The 17,672-nt window shown below is 61.0% G+C and overlaps 1 protein-coding gene across 3 annotated transcripts in view; it reads right to left on the bottom strand.

The window, feature by feature from the left end:
- Window positions 1–5,497, bottom strand: part of RAI1 (retinoic acid induced 1) — a 105,050-nt gene extending 99,553 nt beyond the window's left edge. Inside the window, exon 1 of one of the 3 annotated variants that reach the window (XM_033848109.2) lies at window positions 5,358–5,497. The gene's annotated coding sequence lies outside the window, so the exon portion shown is untranslated. The remainder of the gene's footprint in view (window positions 1–5,357) is intronic. The other 2 variants (XM_033848112.2, XM_073797034.1) reach the window with 2 other exon arrangements.
- Between the last annotated feature and the right edge of the window lie 12,175 nt (window positions 5,498–17,672).

The following is a 17,672-nucleotide window of genomic DNA, read 5'->3' as shown; positions in this document are numbered from 1 at the left end:
ATGAATGCACAAAGAAATGAATGAGTTTGTGGTCACACTGCTGCCCAAGTCCACCTATAGCATCGGGGCAAAGCCTCTTTGCAAACAGAAACTGGCCGGAAAACGGTAATTCTCACCTGCCCCACCGGGTGACAGAGACACGCAATCCATCCACCTCAGCCTGGCTGGGGAAGGAACAGGCACCGAACTCCTGGTTTTGGCCAACGTCACCGCAGGGAAGGCTAGGGGAGGAGTGACAACAGCGACCTCTTCCCCCAAAGTCCTTCAGCAGGAAGAGTACTGGTCCCTGCCGAGCCCACGGGCCAGCAGCCAGTGACTCGGGGCCTGTGACTGTGCCCGTTTCAAAGGTGGGGAGACGGAGCCCCTGAAAGGACGGTGGCACCTGGATGTGAACCCGGGCTGGCCTGTGTTTCTGACCCCATGCTTTCCAGATCACAGAGCACACTGAATGCAGCAGTTACCGCCCCCTCTCGGACAGGAGGGGAAATGTGCTGGGGTGGTGGTGGGGGGGGACGGGGGAAGGGGAGACGGAGAGGGCGTGACTTTCCTGAAGCAGCAGCTGGAACTCAAACCCTGTCCCGATTCCAAACCCAGGGCCGCTCCCCTGCTCAGCCGTGCTGCCCAGACTGGACTGAGGCATGTCTCCAGGGAGGGGACGGGAGGAGAGGGGGGCCAGAAGCTCCCTTGGGACCCCCAGCCTGGGGCCCGTCCTCACCCTGAGGGGCCCCAGCCCCCCCACTGGGCCCCTACACCTCCCGACAGCTCCCCTCCGGGCTTGCGGGACCCCCTCCTCCTGAGGCCGATCACCATGCAGAAACTGGACGCCTGCTGTCCACTGGCCCTGAGCATCTCATCTCCGGGGCCGGCGAGCCCAGGGCCAAGGGGAAGAAACGTGGCGGGGAGGGGGTGTCTGCTGGGTGAGCGACGATCGGGTGGTCACAGCAGAGCCCTGGTGCTCCTGGCCTGTCCTTCTGTCCTTCCTGACTAGGCGTCCTTCCCACGTCGCCCTCTCCTCCTTCCCACCAGCCCCACCGGTGTCCCACCACCACACACGCTATCCACACAGATTCGAGAACCAGTAGAGCAAAAGCTCTCCTCTGGCAGCCGAGCCCCATCTGCACCTCCAGCTGCTGGCACCCACCCTGGTGTCACATTCCAGTCTCGGATCCCGGTGACCCACCCAGGCACGGGGCACGGCTCTGCCTCAATCCCGGGAAACAGGACGAGCCAGTTTCTCCTCAGCCCCCCAGAAGGAGCAGGGGCCCCTCTCTGGCCTTGCCGGTCTCCTCTGAGGGTGATGAATAGAATCCCCTGACTGGCTCCCCAAGAATCCCCAAGATCCCACAGGGGCCCCCGAAACAATGCTGGGCTCCCCCACCCCACCTCGCCCGGCCCTTCCTGCCGGGAAGACTTCTGAGCACCCCGCGCCCCCCGGCCTCACCCTTGGAGCTGGGGCCGCACAGACGAGGCAGCCGAGCTCTGGGCCTGGGTGCCCCGGCCTCCTGGGGAGGACAGACACCGACAGAATTACCGATAATTCTGTGATAAACGCCATGCCTCAGCCATAGACAAAGGGAGATGACTCAGTTCTGCCGTGGAGGTCGGAGAAGGAGGGGACAGGACGTCTGTTTGGGTCTCGGGATGCAGGGAGGAAGGTGAAGGGCAGCCCAGGTGGAAGGAACAGCCTGGGCCAACGTACAGAGGCAGTAACGCCAGGGTTGCATCCTGGGAGGGGGCTCGGCTGTGGCAGGAGGGGACGGGGCCTGAGTGGGACCAGAGCAGGCGAGGACCAGAAAGGCCCGCACGGCGCGGGAGGGACTCCGGAGCAGATCTTGATTCAGAGCGCAGCCGGAGCCCCGGGGAGTCACCGCCGTGGTTGAGAAAGGTCGCTCTGCAGTGTGGCCCACGCTGGGAGGGGGCAGGATGGAGGCAGGGAGGCCGGTGAGGAGGCCGCGGCAACAGCTAGCCTCTCCCACCACGTTCTTTCTGAGCCAAGTCCTGCCTCCTGGCCATAGGACACCGGCCATGTCCGCTGCAGCTGCCGAAGAATCGCTGGTGTGTTCCCTTTGCCAGGAACGCCCCCTCATCACCTACCTGTGCTCCAAGCACCTGCTCCAAGCCCCCTCTGCCATGGAGCCGCACCTCCACAAAGCCCCAACCCTGGTCAAGTTGGGACATACTCATCCTTGGACCCTAAAGCTCAGGCTACCTGCCCACCATCCTGGAACTGGCTTCCGTGGTCCCCCCTGCCCCTCCCCGCGTGCCCAAGTCCCGCCAAAGACACCGACCCACTCCTTCCCACGTTGTCCCCAGAACACCTGTCAGTGCTTCCACGCGAGGCCCTGCTTCCTGCCAAGACCTGGCGCGAGCTCCCACTCGTCCCCTTGGGTACCATCTGGTTCTCACCCCTGGGCTGTGACCTTGGAGGCAGGTGCATTAAGCACAGAACTTCGAAACCGTGGGCCCTTGGAAAATACCTGGTGGGCCAGTGAGCCCCGGTGCCTCTCCCGAAGGAACGCTGCCCGGCGTGCAGGGCTCCGCCTGGGCCTGCCTGCGGAGCCACACGTCGCTGGCGGGACATCCATGCCCAGCCACAGGCGCTATTAAAGCAACGAGGTGCAAACGTGGACGGCCATGGGAAGACAGTGGTGATCGTAATGGTGACAGTGGCAGCTAACGTTTATTGGGACAAGTACTGTTCTCAGCTTCACAGGCTGACGTGGACTCACTCACTTGTCAAAGCTTCACCACAGTCCTCTGAGGCTGGTACTGTTATTACCCCCATTGCACAGATGGGGACACAGAGGCACAGAGAGGTGAACAACTCATTCAGGACGTGATGGAGCCAGGAGTCACCCAAAGCCTTGCCCTGGAGCACCCCACCTGTGACCCCGCCAAGACAACAGGAAGGAAAAGGGAGCTGACACTAAGAGCCTGAGGGGCGGTCTCGTCTGGGGTAAGAGAAAACTCTGTATTTGTGTACATGATACACGTATGCATAAGAGAAGAGCGAACCATATTCGAGGTGTTAACTGCGGTTACCTGGGGGGCACTTGTACTCTGCGTACTTCCGGGTTATTTGCATTGTTCACAATGAGAACAAACCCATGTCCTACCTGAGAAATTCAAAAAGAAGAAATTGAGAGAAACTGTCAGGGCCTCAGTTAATGTTTGTTGAATGAATAGAAGGCAGACTCATTTCCTAGGCCTGTTTTTTCAAACTCTGGGTAGGACCCATTAGTGGATCGTGAAATCAATTTAGTGGGTCACAGAAAGCAATTTAAAAAAACAACAAAAACCAAATAGACTAGAACAGAAAGTATCAGACCAGGGTACATAACAGAGTAAAGAGCTATGTCACTGAACTTTTTTTTCCAGTTACACACAGTGGGCGTGAATGGAATTGTGACCTACAATGCATTTCTTACTATAGGTCACAGCGGAGGGTTTGGAAGCCACAGTCCAGACTAAAGAGTCTAAGGAGGGATAAGCAGGGTCCCTGCCTGCAGGGGCCTCCTGGTCAACGGGGAGAGAAAGACCGTTACGGGGCAGGTGACCCCCCCCCCCCCCCTGTTTAGGAAGCTACTGAAGCTTCTGGCTGTTGGGAAGGGTCACACTCAGCCCACTCCATACGCGGCTTCTGGGGGGGGGGACACATTCTCCTTCCCAAGCCCCTTGCCTGTGAGAGCCTTTGCCACAGTTTTGGGGCTGAGCCTCCCCCAAACCAGAATGTCTGTGTCCCCTCCTCTGTGTTACCCAGAAGGCCACTTTTCCTAAGGACTCCCTTCTGGACACTCCTGAGGCCCTCACTGTCAAGGGGGAGGGGTGGGAAACTAGAAGATTCCTTTCCAGCTTCCAGATCCTGAGGCCACGTCCCAGGGAAGCCTCTGGAAATGCAGCTGTGTGGTCAGTCGGGAGGGGCCTCCACTGAGTCTGCAGCGAGGGCTGCCCCCACCCAGGGTGCGCCTGACCCCAGGCAGAGCCAGGTCTGAATGAAGGATGCGGTGTGGGGAGAGAGGCAGAGCCCCCAGCCTGGGGCTCCCACGGCGCTGGCGCCTCCACATCAGAACTCGCCTAACCCACCCCGCCTCCCCTCCCCTCCCCGGGCAGCAAACAACTAAAAAAAGATAAAATAAAAAGAAGTAATTCCCCTGCTCTGACGTCAGCGCGAGGTCTTAACAGCCCAACAGCGGCATGAAACTGGATTGCAACCAGATGTAATGCCCTTGAATCCTCAACACGCCGCTGCGTTGGAAGACAAATGGGGGGGGCGCTCTGGGTGGAGGGAACCGTGAGGGTCCCGCACGGGTCCCGGATCGGAGCCTGCGGAAACCCTGGGAAGCCCGGGGCCCGGGTCGCCATTCAGGCGCGCTGCCTCCCCTCCCCCAGCCCCCCAGTAGCGCATTGTTACTCTCGACAGCCGTCTCCATTCAGGCCCGGAGCCCCAGCGCCGCGCCCGTCGGGGGCTCCCCGAACCAGGGCACGGCTCGGGCCGCACTCCGGCCCCTGGCGTGGATTTGAGGCCGACCCAGAACCCAAGAAGGGAAACAGCTCGCTGGGAAAACGGGCGCCCCAGGAAGCTGGGGCCGCCGCGGCCTCGGGCCTGTCTGGTGTTTCGCTTCCCCTCCGCCCCTCTTCGGCCGCCCCCGGCGACCAAGGCTCCAAATGTCAACCCCGCGTCCTGCAACACCCCCCCACCCGCCGCGCTCGGCGACACTGCCTTGCGCCCGGTCCCCGCGTCCTCCTCCCGGGTCCCCTGCCTCCCAGGCGCGGAGCCGCGGAGCCAGGCACACGGCCGGTGCGCAGCCGTCCGTCCGGGAACACGGGACTCGCGTGGCCGGAGCCCCCACTGTGACGTCACCCCGAAAGGCCCGCGCGCCCCGGGCCTGCCCGCGTCGGAGCTCCCCGGCCTCCGGGGCCGCTTCCTGCCGGGTCGCGCGGCCTGCGCACAGGCCCGGGCGCCGCCGCCCGCGAGGGGGCACCGCCGCGGGCTCCGCTGAGAGCCCCGCGCGCCACCCCTCCCCACCACGGCCCTCGCCGTCTCTCGAGGCCCTGGCTCCCACGCCGTGGCCCCACCAGGCCCCGAGTCCCCCCGGAGAAGTCGGCTCCCCACCCCCCACCCGGACGCACTCACAAAGCTCGCCTCCGGCCCCGGCGCCGCGCGAACGCCCCGGTCCCCACCCGCACTCGGCTGACCCCCGGCGCCACCGCGCGCACAACCCCCGCACCCGCGACCCTCGTTCCTCGCGCCCGCACCCCGCAGCCCCCCGGACAGCCATCCGGTGACCTCGCGCCCCCCGCACACAAAGCACTTCCCCGCGGCCCCCCGCGCCCCCGCCCCGCCGCTTGGTGCTCACCTCAGCGCGCGCTCACTCGGGGGCCCGGGTTCTGGCGCTGCGACTTCGCTGCCTGGAGACTCGGGCGGCCATGGGGGTCGGGGCGCGGCGGCCCGGCCGGCCAGCAGCCAGGCAGGAAAGAGGGTGGGCCGCGGCGCCCCCTCCTCGAGCCGGCGCTCGGGCTGCGGGCTGGGCGGCCTGCTCGGCGCGCTCTCGCTCCGGCCGCGCCTCGCTCCGCACCTCGCCTTCCGAGCACAGCCGCGGGCAGGGGCGGCGCCCGGGGCGCGGGGACCGGGCCCTGGCTGCGCACCGCCGGGCCTGCTGGCGTCGCAGGGCCGCGGGGAAATGCGGTCCCCTCCGCGCAGGAAGAGCCGGCGGCGGGCGGCGCGCGGGGGGAGAAGGCGGCGAGAGCGCGAGGAGAAAAGTTCCCGGCCGCCTGGCTGCGCTCGCTCGCCGCCCGGGAGCCAGGTGGGCCGCGCGCCCCGACAGCACCCCCTGGCGGCCAGCGCCCGCCGCGGGCCTGGGGGGAGGGGGCTTGGCGGGGGGACCCGGGGGGCCCTCAAGCACTCGCGGGCCGGGGTCGGGGCCGGAACCTCGGGCGGAGGACGTGGACCGGCACCGGTCTTCAGATGCTCCCAGGCTCTGGCCGGGTCCCTGGGCCAGGCTCCCGCCCTCACCCACCACAGCCCTCCCGTGACCTCCCCTTCACAGTCTGGGAAACGTTCCGACCTCTAAGCTCAGTAGGCCGCCGAGCATGGATTTCTTCACTTACTGGCACCTCGCTGGACGCCAAATCAGCAGAGACAAGTGGTCCTGTCGTCATGGGGCTGGCACCCTGGTGGGCAGAGACAGACAGCAAACAAATGCTTCCACACGTGAGGAAGATCGTTCCAGGGACAAATGAGCGCTAGTCATTAGTGACGTGAAGAACAGGGGCTACTTAGCTGGGTGTGAGCACGGAACTGACCGTTCCTGGCAGGGGGAGGAGCAAGTGCAAAGGCCCCGAGGCAGGAGAGAGCAGGGTGACAGGCAGAGCCGTAGGGAGGACCCGGGTCTTCAGCACTACCAGGGCCTGGTGGGGACCTTGGATGCAATTCTAGTGCCATCGGCAGAGCTTGGGCAGAGGAATGCTGAATGAATGGGTGAGTGAACCTATTATGAGCTTACAGACTGCCTGACTTCCTGCCCCAAAGCCTCCGCTCGCCACAGCCGAGGCAGAAGGCCTCCTGCTCCCACCCAGCCTCCGGGGTCTGTCGGTCCCACGAGCAGGGGACGGCTGTCAAGGAGCCAGGGTCCCGGGAACATCAGCCTCCTCACCTGTAGGTAAGGCCAGGTGGTGGGTACGGTGCTCTTACTCTGTGACAGAGGACTGTCCCCCTGTTTACACGTCCTCTCATCCGATCCTGACACCCACGGCCCCCTCGCCCCCCAGGAGGCAAACCCACCGCTTTTGTTCACGAGGAAACTGAGGCACAGAGCAGTGAAGTCATCTGTCCAGTGTCTCAAGCTAAGGTGACAAGCGAGACCCAAGACCTGCACCCAACTCAGCCACCACCCCCGAGGGCGAGCTTGAGAGCCGGACAGCAGCGGGATAAGAGGGTGCGCAGCGTGGCTTTAAGCACAGGTTCTGGGGGAGACAGACCTCGTCTCTAAGTCTGGCTTCTCTGGGCCCAGCTGGGAGGCTTTGGAAAAACCAGTTGACATGCTGAGTCGCGATTTCCTCATCTGTAAAATGGGGGTAAGAGTAGCACCTACTTCCCGGGTTCCTGAGGACTAAAGGAGGTGGGAGTGTGGAGCGTCGAGCTCGGAGCCTGGAGGCCGTGAACACTGTTAGTGCTTTAGGTCACGAGGTAGAGGAGGGGCAACGGGGCTTCCATACATCCAGGGGCTTCTACCCCCTGCCATGTCCAGCCTCCTGCCCTCCCTGCCCTCCCCTGCTCTGGGAAGAACCCAGGGAAGGCCTGGCACCAGGGACCTCGGTGGGCGGTGAGAAGAGGGGGTGTCCCGGGGGAGGAGGAGATGGCGTGGTCTAGGCACTAACCACTGCCTTTCTGAGGGCCCGTTGTGCACCAGATGCTCTCCGTGGGTGTGAGTTTCCTAGGGCTGCTGCGACAAATGACCACACATTGAGTGGCTTAAAACAACCCAACTTTATTCTCTGCAGTTCTGCAGGGCAGATGTCCGAAATCAGCATCAACAGGAGAGTCCGTTCCCTGCCTTTTCTAGCTTCTGGAGGCCACGTGCATGTCATGGCTCGTGCCCCCTTGGTGACCTCCAGGAACCAGAAAAGGCAGGAAATAACTGCTTCTGTTGTCACAGCTCCTGCTTCCTCCCTTGACCTTCTTGCCTCCTCTTATAAGACCCTTGCGATTCCATTCGGGCCGCCTGGATAACCCAGGAGACTGTCCCATCTCAAGACCCTAATTTAAGCACACCTACAAGGACCCTCCACCCCCTGTTTTTTTTTTTACCACATAAGGGAACATTCACAGGATCTGGGGATCAGGACCCAGATATCTCTGTGAGCTGTTATTCAGCCTCACACTCCATGCATCCTCTCAGTGCTCCCTCATCACAACTCATTTTACAGATGAAAGAATTGAGGCTCAGAGAGGTCAGTCCCTCATCCAAGGTCACACAGCAGGTAAGCTTTTTCACCTCTCCCATGCATATTCATTGAGTGCCCACCGTGGGTCAGACACTGGGTTAGGTTCTGGGTTGCCATGTAAGAGCTACCTGTGAAAAACGTGCTGTGGAGCCCAGGCACAAAGTGTCGTGACCTGGTCCTGTTGAGGAATTCAGGGAAGGCTTCCTGGAGGAGGTGACCTGTGAGCTGAGATCTGGAGGGTGATCCTTAGGCCTCTTCAGAAGGCTGGGTAGCCCAATTTAGGGAGGGGAGGCTTCTGAGCAGGAGAGTGCTCAGTCTGCTGTGGGCACCATCAGGGGTTGGTCAGCAGAGCCAGGCCCCGGGAGACTTCTGCTGAGAAGCTACTTGTCACCTCTCATGGGATGCGGTGGGAGGTAAGGTGGGAGTGGGCCCACTGCCCAACACAGCCACCCAGTAAAGACAGTGCTGCTACAAAATGTCGAACTTGCAGCCTCGAGGTGGGATCCAGGCTGTGGGCTTGTTTTGACTGGAGAGAAAAGTGTCTAAAGATTTTGGAGTTGAAATACCTTTAAGGAATATAAATTCTTGCGGCCCTACCACTACCCACACCGACATTTAAATCACCGACTGCCCCCAAAGGCACTGGGTTTGAGATATCCTCCCCGCTCCCCAGGGGTCTTAAGACTCAGTTTTGCATCTGTGCCTTGGCCTGGAACTCCCCCTCGGTTTTCTCCTAGGCCAAAAGGAGACAATGACTCCCGGCCGAGGGAGAGAGGTCCCCGGGGCTGGAAGACAGGGAAGGGGGATCCACCTCCGGACAGACTCCCGTACCCTGAGGGACTGGCTTACTGGTGGCTCGCCTCCGTGGGGACATCCCCAGTTCAGGAGCCCCCCCCCACCCCTCTGTCACACGGAAGACCAAGCACAGGGAGGGGAGGCACCTGGAGTGGGGCGTGCGGAGTGGGCTGCAGGTGCGTCTGAGGGCCCAGCTTGAGCTCTGCGCAGCCAGCCTGCCTACCTGAGGAAGCTACATTAGGGAGGGCTAAAGTCCGACGTTGTCTCAGCCGTTGTGGATCTCTGCGACAGAGAACCTTTGTCCCAGCTCACACACCTGTCTCTTGGTGGTTATCACACCTTGACTTCCTGGGGGAACATTCCTTCCCACTATCTGCCTATGTGGTTCAGCCGGGGCTGACGCTACCTCCGGTACACAGAGATGTTCCTAGGATTCAGGTTTAACCAATCAAAGTGCCCCATTTCCCTGGCTGCAGTGGCTGGTTCAGGGATGGCCACATGACCCAAGGCCACTGGCAGTTTTGCAGGAAGCATTGAGCTTTGCTGGAACCTCCAGGGGGTGTTAAGCTGGTTGGTTGTGGGCCTGAGAATAAAGCCAGTATGTAGGAGAGCAGTGTCAAAACACACGTAGAGACACCAGCTGGGCACCTGGATCCAGCTACACCTGAAGCTCATTACACGCAAGCCAGTAAGGTTACCTGTTTACCTAAACCAGCCTAAGTTTGTTTTCTGTCGCTTGTCTCAAAGAGAACTAAGGCTGCTTTACCTGGAGAAGAAAAATGAGGGTGAGGAGGGGAGGGGACTGACTTCTCCAAAGATCTGAAGGGCTGCCCTGGCCCTGTGTACTCACATGCAGGTTGTGGGTTTCCAGCGAGTGCATTTTGACTCCTTATGAGGCAGAACTTTCCCACAATAAGAACTGTTCAGAGGAGACCATGCACTGCCTCAGGACAGAGGAAGTTCCCTCCTTGGGGCTGTGCAAACAGGCAGGATGTGGTGGAGGGGACTCAGGCTGGCTGCAAGGACAGCGGTCCTGTCATCAGATGGATATGAGCTGGGACCTCAGACCAGCTTTAGTGGACAGCCGGGGATCATCAATGACTCCCAATGTTTAATTGTAAAATATTTAAGATAGTCAAGAAGGTACAAGAAATATTCAGTGATCACCCCTGCATCCACCAGTGTCAGCTCGAGAAATAAAACCTCATCGATACAGCTGAGCTCCTGGTCATAGACCCCCCGCTCCAGCTTTAAGCTGTTACTACGTGTGCACCGTCCTAAGGGTTGTGCAGGTCACAGGTCTTTCTTTAACAGAGGTTTGAATTGCCATACTTTCAGGCTGTACAGACTTTTTTCTTATTACCAGTGGTGAAAATGAAAGCACTTAGGTACTAATAAAACATGGATATTTTTCTTCCTTCCTCCCTCCCTTCCTTCTTTCTTTACTTCTTTCTTGTAATAAAAACCTATTACAGAAGCAGTCCCCAAACCATTTCTTACCGAGTTTATATGAAAGCTATTCCACCCCTGCCCTCCCAGCCCCTACGCCCCGCCCCCTCGCCCCCCTGCTCTGTGTCTGGGCTCGGTCTCCCCTCTGCACACTGTGGCCAATCACAATTTCAGGGCTGTGAGGATTGAGGCTGAGATGAGGCACATCCAGCACTTGGCACGTCCCCTGGCGTGTAGGTGGTGAGAGCCAGGTGCTGGCGCTAGTTAGGACGATGGCTGTCCGGGCGAAGTGCTCCAAGCTCTCCGGCCCCTCCCCTGCTCACCCGCCTGGTCCAGGCTGTCCCGAAATCCTGTCAGTTCTACACTCTGCTCCCTGCTTGGTCGCGGCCTCTGTAACTTGTCTCCTCACCCTGTTTCAACACCCCCATCCACCCTCTTCACGGTGGCCCTGTTCTGTTCCGCTGTGTCCCTCCCCGGCCTGCACTCCCCACACACACCCCAGGGCTGGCCTGGCCCCTGCACATCCTTCCGGCTCTGCCCTGCAGAGGTCCCTCTGTTGCTTCAGCTCCTACCTTCTGTTACAGGTCCCTCTGTTACAGGTCCCTCAGTTGCTTCAGCTCCTACCTTCTGAGCGTCCCCACGTGCCACTACCTCTGCCTGAGACACCCTTCCCTCTCTGCCTTGTGTGGCTTCTCCCTCCACACCTTTCCAGGCTCAAATGAAGAGTGGGCTCCTCGGACTTCCCTGGTGGTGCAGTGGTTAAGAATCCGCCTGCCGATGCGGGGGACACAGGGATCGAGCCCTGGTCCGGGAAGACCCCACATGCTGCGGAGCAGCTAAGCCCGTGCGCCACAGCTACTGAGCCTGCGCTCTAGAGCCCGTGAGCCGCAACTACCGAAGCCCGCACGCCTAGAGCCCGTGCTCCGCAACAAGAGAAGCCACCGCCGTAAGAAGCCCGCGCACTGCAGCGAAGAGCAGCTCCCGCTCAACGCAGCTAGAGAAAGCCCACACGCAGCAACAAAGACCCAACGGGGCCATAAATAAATAAATAAATAATTTTGAATCTTAAAAAAAAAAAAAGAGTGGGCTCCTCCAAGAAGCCCTCTCAGACCTCCCCGGTCCCCTGAGGCCCTCCTGTCACATTCCCAGAGATCACTATTCGTTGTAAGTCTCTGGCTCCAGGTCATGAGTTAGTTCCTTGAGGGCAGGAGTGCTGTCCTCTTTAGGGCAGACCAGCTTTTTGCACAGTCATTTTAAAAACAATCCTTCTCAGTTTTCTAAGCTCTTTGCACTGTCCACTCCGGTCAGCCTCCCAAGAGCCCAGGGAGGGGGCACTGCATCAGCCCATTTTCCAGTTGCAGAGGCACCAAGAGGGCATCTCCCGGGGCTGCCGTGACCACTGCCGCTGACCTACTGCTTTAAGACCGCAGTCCTGGAGGTCAGGAGTCCAGCTCAGCATCCCTGCGGCTCCAGGCGACGGTGGTGTCTCGCCCTTTTCAGATTCCAGGGGCCGCCTGCGCCCTTCGGCTCGTGGCCGCTTCCTTGCCTCTCTGCTTGCATCGTCACCTCTCCTCGCCTGTGTCGGTTCTCCCCCTCTTCTCTCCTGGAAGGACACTTGTGATGACATGTAAGGCCCACCCGCATAAGGTGGGATCATCCCCACATCTCAGGATCTTTAATCACACCTGCAGAGTCCCTTCTGACTTCTGAGGTCACACTCCAGGTTCTGGGGATTGGGGTGTGGATATCTCTGGGGCCATTATCCAGCGGCCACAGAAGTGTGGCCAAGCGGCCATTATCCAAGCGGCAGAGCTGAGACACCCCCGCTGGTCTGGCTCCAGTCTCTGTGCCACACGTGGTGCCTCCCATCCCGGAGGTGTGTGGCCTAGCGGACCGCGTGGGGCAGGGCACTCGAGGCAGAAGGAGGAACGCGACCCCAGCCTGCAGGCAGGGAGAAAATCCACACAGCTCTGTGGGTGGAGGGAGAGTACAGGTTATGTGGGCCCCGTGAGGCATCACTGTCCACGGCGGGCCACATGGAGGCCATGGCCAGGGAGCCTCCGTGGAGGGTGGGGCACTGCTGTCCCTCCCACCTCCTCCCACCCCCACAGCAGGGCCTGGACGATGGTCGTGCCAGAGAATGCACCGTTTAGGACGTGCCAGGCAGAGGGCCAGATGGTTTTTCCTGTCTCATTTAGACTTGACAACCGTAATCTCTCGTGTACCCATTCTGCAGATGTGCAGATCGAGGCTTATCTACAGTGGCTGGCGTTTCTTGATCACAGCCAAGCCCTGTGCTCCCTGCCTTTACAGGTCCAGTTGCCCAGGGTGCCCATAGTGCCCTATAGGGAGGAACTGTTCCCCGTCTGATTGTACAGAGGGGAAACTGAGCTGAATGATCAGAGGATTGTCACAACACGGAGGACAGTGCCTGGCAGAGGGATGAGGCCCAAGCTGGCCTCCAGAGCCACACTTTGGTATGGAAGCAGAGGGCCCCAAGGTCACGTTCGGGTGGACTGAGGGGCCCCGAGGCCGCTCCCTCTCAGGCCCACAGAATGGCAATGCTGCAGCCAGCAGGCAGCAGGATGGGAGCTGCGGGGAGGGGACAAGGGGAGTGGGGGCACCAGGGGAGGGAGTGGAGGAGGGGGAGGGGAGGGAGTGGGGAGGTCCAGGAGGGTCACCATAGTAACGGAGCCAGCTCTGCTCTCAGGCCCGGCTGCCCCTGGGGAAGGAGATAAAACGTTTTCTATCGATTTCTGTCTGGAAAGTCATCGGTGATAAGCTCCTCCGGCCAAGATGGGGCTGGAGGCCTGGCTGGTGGGAGCGTGCGTGGTGACTGCACACTCCCGGGCTGCGGAGTCGGATTGGGAGGTGGCCAAGCCAGCAGGGGCAGGCTGGGCAGGGAGCCACGTCCTGGGCTTCAACCTCCCGCCTCAGCCTCCCCTTCCACTCGGTGGAGCAGCCGCACCTGGGCTGCCCGCGTCCCTCCCGGCTGTGATGTGTCAGGGCTGAACGACGGGAGGAGAGGGGCTGGGGCCCGGCGGGCGTGGTGGGCCACAGTGCTGTTCACATGTACTGTCTCCATGGGTGTCCACCTGCATCTGCGGCTTCCTGCAGTCCACAGGCGGTAGGGTCTGCCTTGTGCCAGGAGTGGGACTGGGCAGGGAGCAACGGTGACCAAAACAGACACAAATTCATGTCCTCGTGGAGCTGACATTCTGGGGGGTGGGGGGAGACAGACAAACACATAGATAAGTAAATACACAGGCTAGTTGTGAGGAGCTGGCTCTGAGTTACTTAAGTAGGAAGTCGTGGAGAGCTGGAGGGGAGTGCCTGCCCTGCCATGGGAACAGCAGGTGCAAAGGCCCTGAGGCCGGAATGAGGGGGATGGGAGGAGGCCTGTGGGCCAGAGGCGGTCAGGAAGGGCATGGGTGGCCACGGAGAGACCTCTGGCAATGACGCTGAGTGAGGGGAACACCTGTCCAGATGGGCAACCACGGGACTGGCCAGGGTGTGGGCCGTGGGTTGTGAAAGTTCTAATCCCAGATATATTCTGAAGGTAAAATTGACAGGGTCAGAAAGAGAGGAGTCCAGGGCACTCGGGGGCTTTGGCCTGAGCGACTGTCCTCGTGCTTGCCTTAGGCAAGGGGCCCGCTCTTTGTGGGTGTCTGAGGTCCGCAGGCCCAGGTGAGTGAGGGTGGGGTCGTGGGTCTGCACACGCGGCTGTGAGCATGTGCCCTCAGAGTCCAGGGCAGGGCTCTCACCCCTTCCACCACCCCTCCTGCTTTCCCAGCCAAGCAGATCCCTGCCCACCTCCTCTCTGCAGCCCCCAGGGCCTGGGGACTGGGAGCTGGCGAAAGGCAGAGGGAACGGGCCGGGAGGGGCCGCGACAGGCCCTCAAGAAACACTCGTGGGGTGAACGTGGGCACTGTGGATCCAATCCCTCCGGGGGTTGCTGGGGTCCGTCCTGGGGCCCCGAAAGGAGGAATCTGCCCCCCGAGCCCTCACACCCCGGGCCTCTCCCTCTGGAAGTCAGGAAGCACCCATGGGTCCATTCAGCTCTCAGGCTTCCTCCACTCCCCTCCTCCCCACATCCTGCCCAGCCTCCAAGACCAGCTCAAAGCCTGGCTCGGGGAACGCGGGGCCCGGGTCACCGGAGGGGCCCACTGTTGCCACCTGTTGCCATGTGTCCTGGGGCAGGTCTACCTTGCGTCCACCCCTCTGGACCTGGAGCTGCGGCGCCTGTCCCGTGGGCTGGTCCTGCCAGTTTCTGACCCGTCAAGGGGGCTTCGGGAAGGTAGGAGGCGGCCCGGGTGTCCTCCCCGTGCTCACTCCCCCCAGTGCCACCCCCGGCCCCATTGCCCCCCTGCCCTTCATTCTGGGGGTCCCCGCAGGCAGGCACCGCAGGCCCCTGAGGCCCTTGACGTTGGTACCACACAGGATCCGGGGTCTGTCGCTGTACACGGCTCCCCTCGGTCATGCACTGGTCACGGCCAGAGCCAGCTGCAGGAGCGGGCACAGCTCAGACCCCGCGTGGTTCTCTGTGGCCCATTGAAAACGGCCCCCAAAGACACCCACGCCCCAACCCCTGGGACCTGGATGTCACTTATATAAACAGCAAAAGGAGTCTTTGAGGGCGTGATTGAGCTGAGGACCTTGAGGCGGGGAGATCGTCCTGGATCAGGCCCGTGGCCCTAAACGCCACACAAGTGTCCTCAGACAGAGGCCGAAGGGATGTGATCCGCCGGGGAGGAGGCCACGCGGCCACAGAGGCAGAGATGGGGGCGGGGCTACAGCCCCGGGCCTAGGAAGCCACAGAAGCTGGTAGAGGAGGGAGTGTGCCCGCCAGCACCTTGATTCGGCCCAGCAATACTGGTTCTGGACTTCCGGCCTCCAGAACCGAGAGAGAATAAATGTCTGTACTTTAAGCCACCACGTTTGTAGGCCTGTGTTACAGGGGCCACGGGAAGCGAATCCTCTTACATTTTAGGACTTCTCGGCTACCACTCTGAGCCCCCTCCCTGCCCACTGCTCACTCGGAGCTGGGAGGTGAGTGTGTAGGGCAGGGGGTGGTCACTCACTCCTGCAGACCCCCAGGGACAGCTGGAGGGGAGGGAGGTGGCCGAGGCCCAAAGCTACTGGACCCTGAGCTCAGGCCTGGGCTCCTGGGGATGCCTGACCTCTGCCCAGCTCCTGGGTGTCAGGGTGCCGCTGGGGTCACCCTGGAGAAGGCGGCTGGCTTCCTCCTGGCCTCGGAACAGAGGGCACAGGATGTCGTTACCCCCAACCCTTGCCGGGAGCTCGGCAGGAGGAAGCCCACAGAGCAGGGCCGGGTCCACACCTGCGTGTGTGTGTGTGAGTGTGCGTGCTGGGGTGTGAGGCACAGATGCGCAGCGCTCCCACACTGGTAGGGAGTAGGTGTGCATACCTGGTACAGACCCAGCTGAAAATGCAGGTGTGCCGCAGGCAGCCGGCTTCCTTCCTGTCTTTAGATCAGTTTAAATCCTGTGCTAAGCCCGCCTCCAGCTGGCTGCCGGGAAACTAGATCCCAGCCGTCATTGGAGCTCCCGTCCCCTTCAGTGACGCGAAGGTACTCAGGCCACTCTGAGTCTGGCCATCTTATCTGGCAGGGCTGTGGGTCAGGACAGGTGACCGCCTCTTCCTGGCCGGGAGAGACACCAGCAAAACTCCCCTGGAGAGGATATGCGGGGCCACCTGCCTGGTGGAGTGGGGGCAGGGCGGGTAACTAGCGGACAGAACAAAACCAAGATGAAAAACCACGTTCGATCGACCGATCGTCTGGAGCCCTGGAGGTGGCTGCTCACAGAGGTGTCAGTAGCCACGTGGGGCTGTTTGAATTTCCACTAATTAAAGGAGATTAAAAAAAAGGTTTTCTGTGGTTTCTCGGTCACACCACCCACAGCTCAGGTTTTCGAAGCCACGTGTGGCTACCTCGGGGGACATCACGGAAAGCAGGGGGTCCAGCGTGACACGAGAGCCGCGCTTTTGAGTGGAGTGGCCTGCCCGTTTTACAGACGGGAAGGCTGGGACCAGACCCAGCTCTCAGCTGCTGGAAACTTCAGCTCCTCCAGGCTCCATCCCATAGTAACCCCAGGACGGCCTGGCAGAGTGAGCGTCGGTGCTGTCCTCTGCACCCCTGGGCAGACGAGGGCTTCAGGACAGCGCTCGTGCCCCTGCAGGAGGTGGAGCCCCCCCGAGCCCGGCATGTTGAGTGGCCCTGTGGCTGCAGCCCTGCCTTGGGCTGGCCACCTCACTTCTCTGTGACTCAGTTTCCCTTCCAGGAGATGGGGACTGTGACAGCCTCACAGGGCTGCCACGCCGTTTCTATAGGTTAATATCTGTAAAGTGCTCAAGACACAGCCTGGTGCGCAGCAAACGCCACGTCCACGCTCTGACATTTCAGAGACGGTGGTGTTCCGCGCAGAGGAGCAGGCCCTGCGCTGTGTCCGAGTGACCACGGGTGCCGGGCTCCTCCCCCAGAGGCTGGGCTGGGACTCGACTGGACTCAAACCCCTACCTTATCCGTGCTTTAGCGTTCACTTGACAAACGTTTACTGGGCTTGCTCTTGGGGGGCACTAAGCTCATATGATATAAATCTGGAGCTCTGGGGGCCATGCAGGCCAGGGAAAGCTGATGTGAGAATGAAGTAAACCAGCAGAAAGGGAAACCCAGAGGAAGCCTCCTGATGACGTCTGAGAGCTGGATCCAGCTCTGTCCGAAGCTAGCTTCTTTCCAGTTACATGCAGCAAATAATTTTTTCGTCATTTGCAACTCAAAGACTAATGGGAGGCCGGCTCATCCAACCCCTTGGTCCTGAAGCCAGATCCTTTTCGGTAAGAACTCTGACAGCTTCTGCTTGAATGCCACTCATGAGGGGGATCTCACTACCTTCCAAAGGATGGCCAGACTGCTTGCTGCTGGAGAAACCACGCTGCTGAGATGAAGCCCAGGGCAGTGGTCCAGCTTTCAGCCCTGCTGGCTACCTGCTGGGTGACCCTGAGCGAGAGACTTGCCCTCTCTGAGCCTCAGTTTGCCACCTGTGGAATGGGTTCCCTGGCAGTGCTCATCTGGAGGACATTTCAGACGCAGGGAGAAAACGTGTGTGAAGCGCTGGGCCCATGCCGCACCCGGCACAGACCCTGGGGAGCTGGAGCCTCGTCCCCGAGGTGGTGAGGAAGCGCAGTTTCCACACACGTCTGAGAGGTCAGCTCACGGCCAGGAAGGGCTGGCACCAGGGGTCTGCGGGGAGCCCAGGAGCATCGCCACAGCCGTGACGCACATGGTTTGAATCCTTCCTGGCCGCTGTGCACAGCCCGAGCTGGCACTGTCCGTTGTCATAGCGATGGAGGCCCGCTGGAGTCCTGGGCTGTCAGTCACCTGGGCCTGGGCTGTGGGACGCGGGCGTGAGTGGCTTGTGCGCCCGTGTGTGTGTGTGCGCCACACCTGTGTGCAAAGCTGCACG

This window comes from Tursiops truncatus, chromosome 20, assembly GCF_011762595.2.
Source record: "Tursiops truncatus isolate mTurTru1 chromosome 20, mTurTru1.mat.Y, whole genome shotgun sequence".
Classification (NCBI taxonomy): Eukaryota; Metazoa; Chordata; class Mammalia; order Artiodactyla; family Delphinidae; genus Tursiops; species Tursiops truncatus.
This window is presented reverse-complemented; position numbering and strand designations above follow the sequence as displayed.